The sequence below is a fragment of the Momordica charantia genome (genome assembly GCF_013281855.1).
Source record: "Momordica charantia cultivar OHB3-1 chromosome 1 unlocalized genomic scaffold, Mcharantia_2.0 BLBB01000001.1, whole genome shotgun sequence".
Taxonomy (NCBI): domain Eukaryota; kingdom Viridiplantae; phylum Streptophyta; class Magnoliopsida; order Cucurbitales; family Cucurbitaceae; genus Momordica; species Momordica charantia.
In genome coordinates this window covers 9,627,712-9,645,241 of record NW_028275157.1, presented here as the reverse complement: position 1 = coordinate 9,645,241, position 17,530 = coordinate 9,627,712, and positions in this window count along the sequence as shown.

Genomic DNA, 17,530 nt, shown 5'->3' with positions numbered 1-17,530 from the left:
ATATGTTTTAATCTTCCAAAACAAGGTGATTACAAGCCTTTAAATAGGCCAAAGGGTCGTTCAACATGAGGAACACCAAAAGTCTTTCAAATCCTATTTAATGCAAATTGTAGAAAATAAGACATGCAAATTAAAACATGATTGCACATCAAACTAGACAACTAAATGTGAATCCAAAAACGTAAAATTGCTTTAAATTGTCTTGGAAATCACATGTACGAGGCGCTTTACGTTTGGATGAGATTTGACAAGCTTTGACATCACAAACTCCCAAGAGGTGCAATCTGCAAAGGCACCTGTTCACCAATCTGCACACTTTTTTTGTCCTCCGTGCCATCTCTCAAAATAGACAACTTTTCCCGTGCCATCTTTGCTCCATTCTCTTCTTGACTCATTAAATTAACATTGTAAAAAATTTTTGCCTCAGAAATCTTTGTCTCCTCGTGTGCATTAGCTAGCCTTTGAAGATGTATTATGAAAACCTCTTGAATCTTCTTTGCTTTGCTTCTTGTAATTGGTCCCCCGGGTACAGTCAATGGATCCGTGGTTGGATTTGCATCATCCCCCCTTTCTTTAAAAGGATTTGTCCCCAAATCAAGGTCTTCATTTCTACATCAAAAGGAGTCAAATCAGCCACATTAAAAGTAGAACTTACATTATACTCACCTCGAAGATCCAATTTGTACGCATTGTCATTGATCCGTTCAAGCACTTGAAAAGGACCATCTCCTCTTGGTTGAAGTTTTGACTTCCTCTGATCTGGAAACCGTTCCTTTCGTAGATGAACCCAAACCCAATCACCTGGGTTAAAATAACTTTCTTTCTCCCTTGGTTCTTGCGACTTACTAGCTTTCGATTCTTGTTCTCAATCCGTTCCTTGATCTCTTTGTGTAACGTTTTGATGTATTCGGCTTTAGACAAAGCTGCATCACTTGTAAACATATTAGGTGGAAAAGGTGTTAAATCTAAAGGAGTTAGAGGATTAAAGCCAAAACAACCTCAAATGGTGAACAATGGGTGGTGCTATGTACAGCTCTATTATATGCAAACTCCACAAAAGGTAGAGTCTCTTCCCAAGACTTAAGATTTTTAGAAATGAGTGACCTAAGCAAGGCCCCTAATGTTCTATTAACCACCTCAGTTTGACCATCGGTTTGTGGGTGACAAGTTGTAGAAAACAAAAGCTTGGTACCCAATTTGCCCCATAAAACTTTCCAAAAATGACTTAAAAACTTAGCATCTCGATCACTAACAATGGTTTTAGGAACGCCATGTAGTCTAACCACTTCCCTAAAGAAAAGATTAGCTATATTAGTAGCATCATCTGTTTTGTTACATGGAATGAAATGTGCCATTTTACTAAACCTATCAACCACCACAAAAATGCTATCATGATGTCTTCTAGTTTTTGGTAACCCCAAAACGAAATCCATGCTAATGTCAACCCACGGTTCACTAGAAACTTCTAAAGGTGTGTAAAGACCATGTGGTTGAGTCTTAGACTTAGCCTCCTTACATTTGAAACATTGCTTGCACACTTTGTTCACATCTTTCCTCATTTGTAACCAATAAAAGTGTTCACACAACATGCTATATGTTTTAAATTCTCCAAAATGTCCCATAAGTCCTCCCCCATGAGCCTCCTTTACAAGCAACTCCTGAATGGAACACTTAGGAATACAAAGCTTACCTTTCCTAAAAAGCATACCGTCAAACACAAGATAATCATGTATATTTTTCCCTTCCAAACATTGCTCATACACATCATAAAATTCCGATTTCTCAACTTTGTACAACTCAATCATATGCTTAAAACCAAGAATTTTTGCACTAAGTGAAGAAAATAGAGCATACCTCCTTGATAATGCATCGGCCACTACATTGTCCTTACCTTTTTTGTAATGAATGACATAAGAAAATGTCTCGATGAACTCCACCCATTTAGCATGCCTCCGATTTAACTTTGTTTGGCTTTTGAGGTGCTTCAAACTTTCATGATCGGTATGGATAACAAACTCTTTTGGCCATAAGTAGTGTTGCCAAACTTGTAAAGCCCTCACAAGTGCATGGAGTTCCTTGTCATAAGTTGGGTAGTTAAGCTGTGCTCCATTTAGCTTCTCACTAAAGAACATGATCGGCCTTTTTTCTTGCATCAAAACAGCTCCTATACCTATCCCACTTGCATCACATTCAATCTCAAAAGATTTGTCAAAGTCAGGCAAAATAAGACAAGGTGCATTGCTCAATTTATCTTTCAATTCATTGAATGCATTTTCTTGCTTTTCTTTCCACTCAAATTTAGCATGCTTCTTAACAAGTTCATTTAATGGTGAGGCTATGCTACTGAAATCTTTAATAAACCTCCTATAAAAACTAGCCAACCCATGAAAAGACCTTACCTCGGTTGCATTGGTGGGTGTTGGCCACTCTCGAATAGCCTTTACCTTTTCCTCATCAACTTTCACCCCATCCTTTCCAACAATGAACCCTAAGAAGTTGACTTGGTCTTGACAAAAACTACACTTTTTGAAGTTGGCATAAAGCTTTTCTTCTCTAAGTTTTAGTAAAATTGTCTTGACATGCAAAATATGATCATTCAAGCTTTTTGAGTAAACAAGAATATCATCAAAGTATACAACAACAAATTTTCCAATGTATTCTCTCAAAACATGATTCATTAGCCTCATAAAAGTACTTGGTGCATTAGTAAGGCCAAATGGCATAACAATCCATTCATACAACCCAAACTTTGTTTTGAAAGCTGTTTTCCACTCATCTCCCACATGCATTCGAATTTGATGGTAACCACTTTTAAGATCTATTTTTGAAAACAGATTAGCACCATGTAATTCATCTAACTGTCATCTAATCTAGGAATAGGATGTCGATACTTTACCATGATTTTGTTGATGGCTCGACAATCAACACACATCCTCCATGTGCCATCTTTCTTGGGTACCAAAATTACCGGAACCGAGCAAGGACTCATACTTTCTCTAACATAACCTTTCTCCATGAGTTCTTCCACTTGCCTTTGAATCTCCTTGGTTTCGGTGGGATTGGTCCTATAGGCAGCCATGTTTGGGAGAGTTGCACCTGGTATAAAGTCAATTTGATGTTCAATCCCTCTAAGAGGAGGTAAACCCGTATGTGCATCTTCATGGGGAAACATGTCATTAAATTCCTGCAAAAGAGACTTAAATGCACTTGGCAAAACATCATGAGATTTTGTTTCAATTGCTAAACACATACCTTTGCACATAAGCACAAAATGTGGCTCTTGGGTTAACAACACATTTCTCAATGCACTCTTTCTTACAATCAAACTCACATTCTTTCTTTTCAACTCATCTTTTTTTTCTTCTTGATTTTTACTCTCATTTTGCCTTTCACTCTTCTCTTTTTTTTCACTAGTCTCACTTTTGCTCTCTTCTCTCCTCTCTTTTTCTTCAAATTCTTTTCTTTTCTACTCTAATTTCAAGTGGTCACAATGTACTTCAAATGGAGACAACGGAAGTAAAGTAAATTTCTTTCCTTTCAAAGTAAAACTATACTTGTTCAACAGCCCATCATATGTGACCTCTCTATCATATTGCCATGGTCGGCCCAATAGTATATCCCCCGCATTCATAGGGACAACATCACAAAGGACTTCATCTTTGTATCTTCCCAATGTAAAAGGAATAAGAGCTTGGGAGTTTACCTTTAGTTCTCCTTTGTTTGTCAACCATTGAAGTTTGTATGGTTTGGATGTGGACGTGTAGCAAGTTGAAGTCTCTTAACAAGAAAACTACTTACCACATTTGTGCAACTTCCACTATCAATCACCAAGCTACACGGATTTCCTTCAATTAAGCATCTTGTGTGAAACAAGTTTTCCCTTTGATCATCAACTTTCTCTTCCTTGATTTGTACACTAAGTATCCTTCTTGTTATCAAGGATATGAAGTTACCTTCTTCAATATACTCTTCATCACGTTCTTCAAATTCTTCATCATGTTCCTCACAATCATCATCCGAGTCAACTACACCATTTCTTATCACCATAACTCTTTTATTGACACAATCTTTACTCATGTGTCCAAACCCTTTGCACTTCCAACATTGAATAGAACTAGTCTTTTCCCTTACCTCCTTTGGAGCTTCATTCTTTTTAGTATTGGAACTTTCTCCCTCCATTCTTTTGGCAGCTACGAACTTTCCTTTTGGTTGCAATGATTCATTCCTATTCACAAAACCAGCCTTGTTCCAAGCATTAGAATTAGAATATGTATTAGCTTTAGATGTGTACCTTTTTGAATACTCCTTTTCTTCCTTCAATTGATCTTCAATTTTGACAGCATAATGGTACATATCTTCTAGGTAAGGCGGTGGATTTCTATCAACAGCATGAGCAATTTCTCGATTCAAACCTCCAAGGAATCTAGACATGGTGTCTTCCTCTTCTTCTCGGATTTGGGTTTTTAGCATTAAGGTCTCCATCTCTTGATAATACTCAGCAACACTTTTCGTTCCCTGCCTCAAAGCTTGCAGTTTAGTTTTCAAATCTCTTTCATAGTGTTTTGGAACGTACCTCCTTCTCATGGCTTCTTTGAGTTCTTCCCAAGTGTCTAATGGATCCTCCTCCTTCCTTCTTCTTTCTAATTTGAGATTTTGATACCATTCACCGACATGATTGGTGAATTCAGCAATGGCGAGTCTCATCTTCGTATTCTCACTATATGTATAGCAATCAAACACATGTTCTATCTTCCTTTCCCATTGCAAGTAAGCATCGGGGTCCGCCGTTCCACTAAAGGGTGGAATTTTGAGTTTAACTCCGAGCTCTGATACCAAATGATAAGCGCCAAGGTTGCTCGGGTTTACAAAGCTAGAGGTCCTTCTAGGATCCTTGCAAACATTCACAAAAACGACTAACTTACCGAATGATTCCAACCAAGAGTAAGGTTAGAAGATGAATCACTCTTAGATCGGACTTAGAATCTACGATGGTCACTCCTAGATCCTAAGACGACTCACTCCAGAATTAGCTTGATCGAGACTAATCCAATGAATCGGTTTAACATCAAACCTAAAGCAAGATTTGAAAGAAGCAACACCAAAAGTGTTAAGGAACAAAAGTTCTTGAATTTCAATATGTTTTAATCTTTCCAATCTTCTAGGTTGCATGACGTTGGCAAAGTTATTTCGTCCTCTTCCTCTCCCATTTCTTCTTCCTCCAACTTGTCTTTCTTGTTCAGCAAGGTCAAACGCATCATCTTCTTGTAAGGCTCGTTCTTCTATTTGTTGTTGCGCTCTCCTTTCTTGTCTATCTTCCATCATCATTTCCATCATTCCTTGAATTGCTTGAAGAATCACCATGTTAGGATCTTGCGGTACTTGTGGTACTCCATCCTGTGCCATTTTGTTAGAAACAATAATAATGATAATAAGGACCTTACCACTCTTCTCACCAAGATTTCACTCAAGGACACTCGTGTTTATCACTCAAGGGTAGGCTTTTGGTACTAGGTCAAAGATGTAAGGGTTGGCTTAAATTTTGGTGCAATCTTGCTTAAAGCTTGATATAACTAATTCAATGATCAACTCTCACAAACTAAGACTACAGAAACTCAATCTTAGGATAAACAACTTGATAATTTAAACAAAACACAACATAATGAAAAGAACCTTTCGTGTGCCTCGGATCTTCGAGTGCTTTTTTTTCTACGGTTTTCTTTCTTTTTGCTACTGTTTTTGTTTCTTTTTGCTACTGTTTTTTCTTTCTTTTGCTTCTGTTTTTTTTTTCCTTTTTTTTTCTTTTGCTTCTAATTTTTTTTTCTTTGCTAATGATCCGAGAGCAAAATACAAGAATTTCAAGACAAGTTATGTCTTGTTACACTTTGTAAGAAACTACTTTCGAAAAAGGAAAATAACAGAAAAATAAAATTAAATAAAGTAAAGATATTTCACCTCTAGAACCGGCCAAAGGATGTCAACCTGGCTCTGATACCAAATGATAAGCGCCAAGGTTGCTCGGGTTTACAAAGCTAGAGGTCCTTCTAGGATCCTTGCAAATATTCACAAAAACGACTAACTTACCGAATGATTCCAACCAAGAGTAAGGTTAGAAGATGAATCACTCTTAGATCGGACTTAGAATCTACGATGGTCACTCCTAGATCCTAAGACGACTCACTCCAGAATTAGCTTGATCGAGACTAATCCAATGAATCGGTTTAACATCAAACCTAAAGCAAGATTTGAAAGAAGCAACACCAAAAGTGTTAAGGAATAAAAGTTCTTGAATTTCAATATGTTTTAATCTTCCAAAACAAGGTGATTACAAGCCTTTAAATAGGCCAAAGGGTCGTTCAACATGAGGAACACCAAAAGTCTTTCAAATCCTATTTAATGCAAATTGTAGAAAATAAGACATGCAAATTAAAACATGATTGCACATCAAACTAGACAACTAAATGTGAATCCAAAAACGTAAAATTGCTTTAAATTGTCTTGGAAATCACATGTAGGAGGCGCTTTACGTTTGGATGAGATTTGACAAGCTTTGACATCACAAACTCCCAAGAGGTGCAATCTGCAAAGGCACCTGTTCACCAATCTGCACACTTTTTTTGTCCTCCGTGCCATCTCTCAAAATAGACAACTTTTCCCGTGCCATCTTTGCTCCATTCTCTTCTTGACTCATTAAATTAACATTGTAAAGAATTTTTGCCTCAGAAATCTTTGTCTCCTTGTGTGCATTAGCTAGCCTTTGAAGATGTATTATGAAAACCTCTTGAATCTTCTTTGCTTTGCTTCTTGTAATTGGTCCCCCGGGTACAGTCAATGGATCCGTGGTTGGATTTGCATCACCAAGTCTCCTTTTCTGACTTCAAGGCCATAATTATGTTGAAAATGACAAGAGACACAACTGCATATAGGTAAGCTCGAGCCTTTGCCTTCCTGGTTACCCTCCTTATTAGTCTTGATCTGATGCATTGTTGGATTATCAGGAAGTGGAGCAATTTCATAATCTTGCTCAATTGCTTCCCAATAATCACAACCCTCCATGTAGACTTGTATTCTGATTGCCCATGCTTGGTAGTTTTCACCATCAAACACTGGTGGAGGCAGTAAAGAAAGATTGTTTGATCCTAACTCCATTGAACACAACTCTCACAAGTGTATCACTCGATTTCTCTTGAGGATATTTCACTAATCCTCACTCACAGATTCCTTAAGAATTTAAGGCTATGATATCACTATAATTCTTATTATTGAGAGAGAAATAAAAAAAGCAGGGAAGTGTGTATTTCATTCAATAATGCTACATATACATACACACCCCAAGTCTAAAAATAGACTCAACTAATTCTATATAAAAGGCAACTTACTCCACTAGCCATAAGAATAGCAACCTACTTGACTTGACCATAACAAAAAATAACACTAACAACTTCTAGAAACTAGGACTTGGACTAGACAAATTCAAAAACTAAAATTCGAACTTGCAATTTGAGTTAACTAACAATCATCTCTATACTGCCTTTTTTCTTCTTTCATGAGGATCGAAGGGAAAATGGGCAATTGTTGAACTTTCATTCCTCAAAATAGTGCAAAAAATAGTCCCCTTCTTCGATAGTATCCATAGAAATCACAGAGAGAAGAAACAGTCAGGTCATGAATTGCCACCAATCAACAACATGAACTATTGAACCCTGTTCGTTTAAGGCAAAGAAACCAAATACATGAATTCTTTTAATATATTTTCAAAATCTCCATTTTGGTCCTTCTACTTTTAAAAAGTGATCATTATGAGTAAACGTGTCATATGGACTACGTTCAGTAATCTCTCTATCTTAGTTGCAGAGACAATCCAAGTTATGAAAATACCTCTATTGAACAAGCTTATAGTTTGGTTGAGATTGATTCTATTTCAACATTATGAAATCCTATCTCCAAAACTAAGTCGACACCAGATAGCTTGATTTCAACAAGCAAAAGGCTAAAGGCTAAGAGTCCTGTTAGGAGGAAGAATCAAAGGATTCCATATGGACCAAGAATTGAGGTCTACCATCAGTCTAATGGTACCAACCTGCGCAGCTCGCTGCCTTTAACTTGGAGCCTCAAACAATTCAACAATCTTAGTAACATATTAACAGTTGTCGTAATAGAAAGATTCTCACATAGCCCTTATAAATACATCACCACTTCTCTCAGTCAAGTTTGCAATTTCGTCTGTAATTGACCTAAAAATTCAGATTTTGGGTTGACTTGAGCGTGAGAGTATTTGTTCCTTGTGCAGGTCTTCCTGTTCAGCCGTCTAGCTCATCTCACCAGTCAGCTCGCTCAAATCTCGCACATTTCAAAATTCAACAGAAACAAGTCCCTTTATTTTTTCTCCTTGAAAGAACAAAGTGGAACATTAAGATACTTGTAGATGTGATTTGAAGCATATATGTGCATTTGGTCGTAGAGTTTCAAGCTTGCACAAAATGTGTTGGGCCGCCTTAAACGTTCACCATGTGGTGAAAAAAGAGAGGTTGTTGATAGCACGCTTTATGAGCTATATTTTAAGAGATTTATATAGGAAATATACATTAATTTTCGTTTATCCATGATAGATTTACGCACATAAGATATATTTTGTAGGAATAAAGTATTGGGAGGAAACATAAAATAATTAGATAAATTAGAGAGAAAAATTGGAGTAAAAGTGATTGAAGAGGCAACATGACAAGAATTGAGCCCATGACTCGGCAAGCTGACTGAAACATGAACTCCATGTGACCCAAAAAGAGAGGTTGTTAATAGCTAAGGTATTAAAACCTCATACTTTGGGACTGACGAAAACACTACCCAACAACATCCTTAATTTCCTATGTCGGCCTAAGTAATGATTGGAGGAGGCTAAAGTATAATACAAAACGGCTCTTCAACTTCCAATATGTCACTACTGCAGATCTTAGCTATCAGTGTTACAGCTAAAGATTAATTATTTCGCGGTCCGGTCTTATACAAACTCATTGTATAGGATACCCTCACTCGCATGTCACCACACGAACGACCTGGATCAAGTCATTTGTAACTATTAAAAAGTGGGACGTATCCATAGTGTTACCAAGATAAGGTACCCAACCTTATCCATATACTATAGATCCTTTAGGTTACTACTGAAACATTATCCATCTGTACATTGAATATATACTGTATATATATACACTGTATATCAAATATATACACTTCATATTAAATATATACTGTGTATCTGTTATATTCTATTCCAGTTACATGACCTAACCTCAGATGTTAGTTTATTGGATTTGGGTTAATGCAATTGTAAGAGAAACATCAATAACAACTTTATTGGATTAATATTTGTTTTATGTTTACAATCCACGAGTTTAGGGCATAAAACCTAACAAGAAGCTCTTATGATGAGCTTAGCAAGAAATTTTTCTTGCAATGATGAACTGACATTAAAGTTCTTCCTTTAGGCGGGGATGAGCTATTGGATGAAAGCTCTTCCTTTAGGTAGAGATGAGTTATCTGATGGAAGCTCTCCTGTTGATTGGGGGTGAGCTATATAACTGCAACTCTTCCTTTTAATGGTGATGAGCTTATATGGAAGCTCCCCCTTTAGGTGAAGATGAGCTCTATCTCTCTACAAGCTATCGCCTTTGGGTGTATTCACTATCTGGCCTTAGGGGAAATTCATCTTGATGACACGTTGCTTGAGTTAAAAGCTTTGAGAAACTCGGCTAAGCTTGATGTTTTAAGAATGATTGATTATGTGTTGTTCAAGGTTAGTGCTTTAAGAAGCTTGACTTGAGCTTACCATGTTGATTATGTTTGATGCTTGGAGAAACTCGGCTTAAGTTGGGTGCTTAAAGATTTGAGCTTAGGCTTGGAGAAGCTCGGCTCAAGTTGTGTTTAAGAGTTTGAGCTCGAAACTTAGATGAGCTTGGCCTAAGCTAGGTGCTTAGGAGTTTGAAGTTGGAGCTTAGAAGAGCTCGACCTAAGTCGAACGCTTAAGGTTTTTAAGTTGGAGTTTGGAGCAGCTCGACCTAGGCTTGGTGCTTGCGAATTTGAAGTTGAGCTTGGAGCAACTCAGCCTAAGCTGGGCACTTAGGAGTTTGATGATACGCGTACTTTATATTTTGGTGCCTCCATTGAGTATACGTCGGCAACTCTTAGGTCGGCTGTCGTGCTAGCTCGAATATGATCCAATGATGAGAGTTCATCCTTGATTATGAGATCTTCTTCTTGTAGTAGGTCTCCCTTGAGAGATTTGTTGTTGAGAGGAATGTCATCCTTGAGAGAGTCATCGTCGAGGGGAAGGTCATCCTCAATTATGAGATCTTCCTCTCGGAGTTGATCTTCTTTGAGAGAAAGTCGTCGTTGAGGGGAAGGTCATCATTGATCATGAGGTATTACTCTTGGAGTAGGTACCCTTGAGAGACTTGTCGTCGTCGAGGAAAAGGTCATCCTCGATTATGAGGTTTTCCTCTTGAAGTAGATCTCCCTTTGGAGAGTTGTCGTTGAGGGAAGGTCATCCTCAACTATGAGATCTTCCTTTTGGAGTAGGTCTCCCTTGGAAGAGTTGTCGTCAAGGGGAAGATCATCCTCGACTATTAGGTCTTCTTTTTGAACTAGATCTCCCTTTGGAGAGTCGTTGTCGAGGGGAAGGTCATCCTCAACTATGAGGTCTTCCTCGTGGAGTAGGTCTCCCTTGGGAGAGTCGTCGTGAGGAGAAAGTCTTCCTTGATAGGAAGGTCATCGTCCGAGGAAGATCTTGAACAAGATGATTTTGTGGCAGTGGAAGACCATCAAGAGCTTTGAAGGTCCACCTGATTATCGGGAATATTAGAGCTTTGAGAAACTGCGTGAGTCATAGCATGCTTTGGTAGAAATGACTTAAAATGTCGTTCCCACAGACGGCGCCAACTGTTGATATAAAAATCTACCCAAGTGTCGTGGAACGACCTATGCTGGGCCCTAGCGAGCTGTTGCAGAGCAAGCTGGGTAAGGAAGGTCTCTATAGCGAACTGAAGTGTAGCGAGCTAGAGAGGGGAGACCTGCAAAAACAGGTAGAGCACTCTGATGCTCAAGTTAGTATGAGTTCGAGCTAGGTAGGTCAGCTTCAGACAGAAGTTACATACCTTAGTGGGTGGAGTGAAGGTGTATTTATAGGGGTTTGAGAAGTAGTTACCCATTCCATTAGGGGTATTTCACTGTGCTAGGATCATGTGAATTGCTATGGACTGTCGGTTCATGTTGGTATTTAGATTTATCCTTGCCTTGAAGCATGATACTTGGAAGGTTCTCATCTGCGTCTAAGTAACCAGGCCCGACATTTGAGGTCGGCCTATGATCCTTGGAGAACAGCTCGGCCTGCGACAGTTTACCCTCCAATATCGAACTATTGATGGAACTGCATGACGTCAAAGCTTGTCTCTTAGGAGCTCAGTCGTAGATGAGTTTAAGATCTCTTCCTATATGAGCTTAAGAGCTCCTCTATAGATGAGCTTAAGAGCTCTAGCTAGATGGACTTAAGATATCTTCTGTAGATGAGCTTAGGAGCTCTTCCGTAGATGAGCTGAAGAGCTCTTCCTAGATGGACTTAGGATATTTTCCGTAGATGAGCATAGGAGCTCTTTCGTAGATAAGCTTAACAGCTCTTCCTAAATTGGCTTAAGATATCTTCCATAGATGAGCTTAGGAGCTCTTCCTAGATGGACTTAAGAGCTCAGTCATAGATGAGTTGATGAGGTCAGACGTAGATAATCTCGCCACGTGGTAGGTCATATTTTTACCCCCAACAATCAGAGTCCAAAAATAATACATTCAATTTTTGAAAAATGGTCGACTTCCTACCAGCTACCCAAATATTACCAATAAAAAACCAATCTCATCTACCAGTTTTCCCAATCAAAACAATTTTCTACGTAAAACAATTTGGAAATTATGGTTCTTTTTCTTATAAAACTAGGTCCGTAAAATTATGTTAAAAAAATACCTTAAAACTCAATAAATATGTTAAAAAAATACCTTAAAACTCAATAAAAATGCATAATTTTCATGTAAAACTAGTCAATCCATCAATACAACTCATCATAACATTGCTTCTCTATCACGACATAACTCCTTAGCTAGGTCCAAGTAGACATGTGCTTAGAGCGTGTTTGGGAGTGATAGTATAATTAGTGATTTTGAAAAAAAAGATGTACGTATAATTGATTTTTCAAAATCACTATCGAAGTGATACTTTAAAAATCAATTTAAAGTGATTTTATGCCTTCCTAAAATCAATTTTTAATTTGCCAAACATGATCCATGGAAATTGAAGTGATTTTGGCAACGACAAAAGTAATTTTGATATGTCAAGATCATTCTCAAACACACTGTTAATCTCCATGATTTATAGATAGGGTAGAGTTAGAAATTTTTATACGAGAAGAGCAAAATTATATGTCCAAAATCTTATAATATATATAATCTTCCCGTTTAGAGAGGAAGACAAATTACTAGAGAAAAAAATTTAAATCTCAAATTTTTTTTTATATATACATATATATTTTAATCTAAGACCGTCATGCTGATGTGTCTTGGATGATCTACATCTCAAGTTCAGGTACTAATGAGCACATTTAACTATCCATGTGGCTGAGAGTCCTTGCAGCCCAAACACAACGACTAAGCTAGGATGGAGCAATTCTTTCTCCGCTCCTATTAATGGAAAAATCTTTCATCCAAGCTACCAAGAATTCTAGAAATTAGTTACCACCTCCATGAATATCATCTTCTATGGTCATATGAGGTATACTTCTACAAATGTGAGTACCGAATTTTGTCATCGTGCACCAAACTTTGATTATCAAATTTATACTTAAAAAATAAAATAAAAAGCCACGTGGATATTAGTTGAATTATTTTCTTATGCAATTCTTTTTAGGTTGAAATACTATATATTTTGGTTACTATACTTTTTAAACGGGCTCATTTTGGTTCCCACATTTTCAACACGTATATTTTGGTCACTACACTTTAAACTTTTATTAATTTTAGCCATTACGCTTTCAAAGTATTAGTTTTGATCCTTGTACTTTTAAAAAGTGACTACTTTAGTTATTTTTTGTAAAATTGTAATACAAATTTTATGTACAATGGAAACCTTTCGGTACAAATTTATAACTATATTTCAAGAAATTGAATGAGTGAAATGTCATTCTAAAAATATGATAGAAAAAATAATGAGACAAAAAAGAAAATGAAGGAACCAAAATGGCCAAAAGTATAGCTAGGGACAAAAACGAATGTTTTGAAAATACAAAAACTAAAATAGATAAAAGGTGGAACATACGAAAACTAAAATGAACGTTTTGAAAGTATAGAGACCAGAATGAAAAAAAAACTAAAAATAAAGGACCAAAATAGTGTTCCAACGTTCTTTTTGTTTACATGTGGTTACTGTTTTTAGTATAATTATCGCAAAATCAAGAGCGTTCTCACCCTCTCTTTAGTGTCAAGAAAGTTTAACCAATTGTTTTAAATTCTGTGATTTGAAATCTAAGAAATGATTTTAAATTTCTTATCTTGTTTGGAACGAGAATGATTTGAAATGAATTAAATTAAATTTCTTTGTTGGGATGTTTTACAGAAAATGAAAAGAAAATAAAAATTTTACTATTTAGACTTTTAATCTAAATATATTATTTAAAAATTCAAATACGAAGGTTGAATATGTAATTTACTTTGAAATTATACGAAATTCAATACAAACTGTCATGATTTTAAAATTACTCACAATCTGAAGTGCCAAAACAGGACATAAGAGATTTAATCATGTTATGAAAAAGAAAATTTGCTTGCCATGTGGAACGCATGGAGTTGGCACCACCAGGTCTGTCGAAGGATGCAGCCTGAATTCGCCAGGTTGTTTCCCCCATCAGCGTGCATTAGCGCGGGATTTATTGAGCGCAGTCAGTAACACCATCAGGCTAACACTTATGGGAGGTTAGAATCTCGCTCCTCCTTACCAAAATAACTCACCTACGACCACCTATAGAAAGACTGAGTATCTCGTCACTTTGGTAGGTTCAAATCCTTTATGAGATACATTACTCACTATCGAACTTCATTACTAACTTAGGCATCATAGTGTTCACCCCTCTATTTTGCAGGACACTCATTTAAACAAAGGGATAAGCCACATTGCTTGTATGGACGGAATCTATGCACAAACGAGTCAAATCATAGAAATTAAATTAAATCTTTTTTAAACAATTGATACCCTACAAGACATTATATTGAAACCTAACATAAAGTCACAAGTACTTAAGCCATGTTTACTTCGACGGGATGTGAATCAAGATTTTCATTCATGCATTCCTACCATTTAGTAAACACATGAATAATAATTCCTACCTGTTGTATTAAAAAAAATGATAGGAATGTAATTGTAATCACCCCTCTGAAAAAATGGGAATTTGACCGATTTGACCTAAAAATGTTTTAGGTTTGCTCAAATGACCCAAATTCAGATTTTTCACTTATATGACCTAATTTCTCTTTTTCTGACACATCAACGTCCGTGAAATGACGAAACTGCCCTTGCTTTATATGAAAAAAATGGACACATCTATTCTTAAAAAACTAGACCGAGATCGCACAAAACTCGACGGAGTTTTTACAAAATTCCCCATAATTTTACTAACCGTTGGTCTTCGATTTCCCCTTTCTTCTTCCCTTCTTCTTTCTTCTTTCCTCTTTTTCCCTCTTTCTTATTTCTCGTATTTCCTCTTCTTTGGTTGAACGAGTACCATCCAGTCTTCCTCCTTCATCGAAAGTGATCTCAAACAAACTGAAAGGTTAGTATTTGGGATACTTGTAGTCTTTATACTTTCTTCATCGAGTTTTGGTCATTGATAATAGAGCTGTTTTCAAACGATTTTATTTTGATTGTGTTCTGTTAAAGTTGATTGTTGAGGTCCTGTGTCTAAATATTTTCTGTTAAATGTGGAAAAAATAAAAGAAGTGTATGGGTTTTCTGAACTAGGAAGGAATCTGGGTTTTCGTTCCATCCCAGTAGAGTTTTGATGAATCCCTATCGAGTTCTTCAAATTTTTTCGAGAAAAGTATGTTTGCAAACTCCGAACTAGGGGATCTGAAATTAGGTTCCATTTAGAACATAGGTAGGGGGATTTCAGATTAGGGTTCTATTTACAAGTTTCAAACTATGATCTAATGTAGGGGAGTTCAAATTAGGGTTTAGTTAGGGCGATTTTCATATGGGTTTTTCAAATTAGGGTTGAAGGTGAAAAAAGCCCCAATTTTATCTATCCATCTCGACGGAGTTTTTACACGAGATTTTTTTCAAAGGCTTCGAACTCGAGAGTGTTTTCTAAAGAATGAAGCTCACTGGAAATTTTTCCCGTTACGAACTCCCTCGGGATTCAAAGAGAGAAATTGAAAAATTTTTCAGTTTAAACTCAAAAACTCTGGGGAGTTCCTTCAAGTTTAAGCGCTGACTTGGTTAAATCTTGGTTGCAAACTCCCTCGAGATTTTGAGATAAAATTTGAAAAATTGTTCCTTTTTCGTTAAAACTCTACGGAGTTCCTTCGTGTAAGCTCACTCAATTGGTTAAATCCTGGTCGCGAACTCCCTCGGGATTTTGAGAGAAAAATTGGAAAATTGTTCATTTTTGGTTAAAACTCTGGGGAGTCTTCAAGTTTAAGCTCAGTCACTTGGTTAAATACTGGTCGCGAACTCCCTTGGGATTTTGAAGAGAAAATTTGAAAAACTATTCATTTTTTGTTAAAACTCTGAGGAGTTCCTTCATGTTTAAGCTCACTCACTTGGTTAAATCCTGGTCGCGAACTCCCTCGGGATTTTGAGAGAAAATTTTGAAAATTTGTTAAAACCTTGTTAAAACTCGAGCATAAACTCCCTCGAGATGCGTGGGGAAATTTTCCAGATTGTTATATTTCTATCATCTGCTTATTTGTTTCTGGTCCTATATTATAACCAAATTTTCCAAATTGTTAAAACCTTGTTAAAACTCGAGCATAAAATCCTGGTCCTATATGTTATATTTTCATCATCTGCTTATTTGTTTCATTGTGTTGTGCATTTATAGGATATGGAGATGGTACCGAAGATTCCTCCTGGTAGGTATGCTAGTGCCCAATTGAACTACTTGTCTCACATAGGGACAACGGTCAAGCTTATCAAAAAGAAGCTTAGCCATCGTCAACTTAACATGTTTAGGAAAACATGTTTTGGGCACTTCCTCGATGTCAAGATTACCTTCAATGGTCCATTGATTCACCATCTGTTGTTGAGGGAGGTTGAGGACAAAAGACCGGACGTGGTCAGCGTGGACCTCTTCGGCAATAAGTGCACATTCGGCCGGGAGGAATTTGACATTATAACTGGACTGAAGTACGGGAGGAGGACAGATCGGAAAGGTGGGCACCCTGCAAGGTTACGATCTCTATATTTTCAGGATAGCGTAGACCTCACGATAGGTGAATTTGAAGCGATGTACGAGGTAGCACAATTTGAAAACGACGATGATGCTGTCAAAGTTAGTATGGTCTACTTCATGGAGCTTGCACTTATGGGGAGAGAGAAGCGGCAACTGGTGGACACCAACTATTTCGGAGTTGTAGATGACTGGGAGTCATGTTGCAACTACGATTGGGGCACTGATGTCTTTAGAAAGACCATGAAAAGCCTACGTCGTGGCTTGTATATAAAGAAGAAGGGGAAAGAGAGCAAGTTAAAGCCTTCGTATAGTCTATATGGGTATCCATATGCATTTCAGGTATGTATTATAAAATATTTAATGAAGTTCGTATAGTGTTGTATTAGAAATAAGTTTTAATTGGTTATTGATTAGGTTTGGGCGTACGAGTGCATATCATCACTGAGTGGACGCGTTGCCAGTCTTAGCAAGAGTGACGCAATCCCGCGCATTCTGAGATGGTCGTGCTCACATTCGACTGCATATAACGTTCTTGAGAGCGATATATTCCGATCTTCAACTGTACGTTAATATTATTTATTATATAAGTTAATTTGTGGTTGAACTTGCATGACATGTGAATGTATTTTCTTATGCAGGCGAGAGTCACTGTACAGCTACATGCGTCCGATGAAGAGAAGGCTTTCATGAAAAGAGTTATCGAACGACCAATAGCTGACGCAGAGCCTGTTCCTGAAGTGGATAAGCTTGTTCCTGAAGTGGATAAGTCTGTTCCTGTTGAGGATGCAGAAAAGGGCAGACCGAAATAACTCTTGAAGGTCTTCATCAGCAAGTTGCAAGAATGGACAGGCGTTTAGATGGGATGGAAGATGACCTGAAGGCGATTAGGAAGTACCTGCGGCATCTTTCTAAGGTATTTGTTTGATTCAAGTTATACTACTTTTACACGTGAAGTTATAATGGGTTGTATTGAACGTGACAAGGTGAGGCCGTTGATCCTAACGAGCTTAAGAAATCGCAACGAAATGTGCATCTGGAATCTGCAGAATTGGAACAGA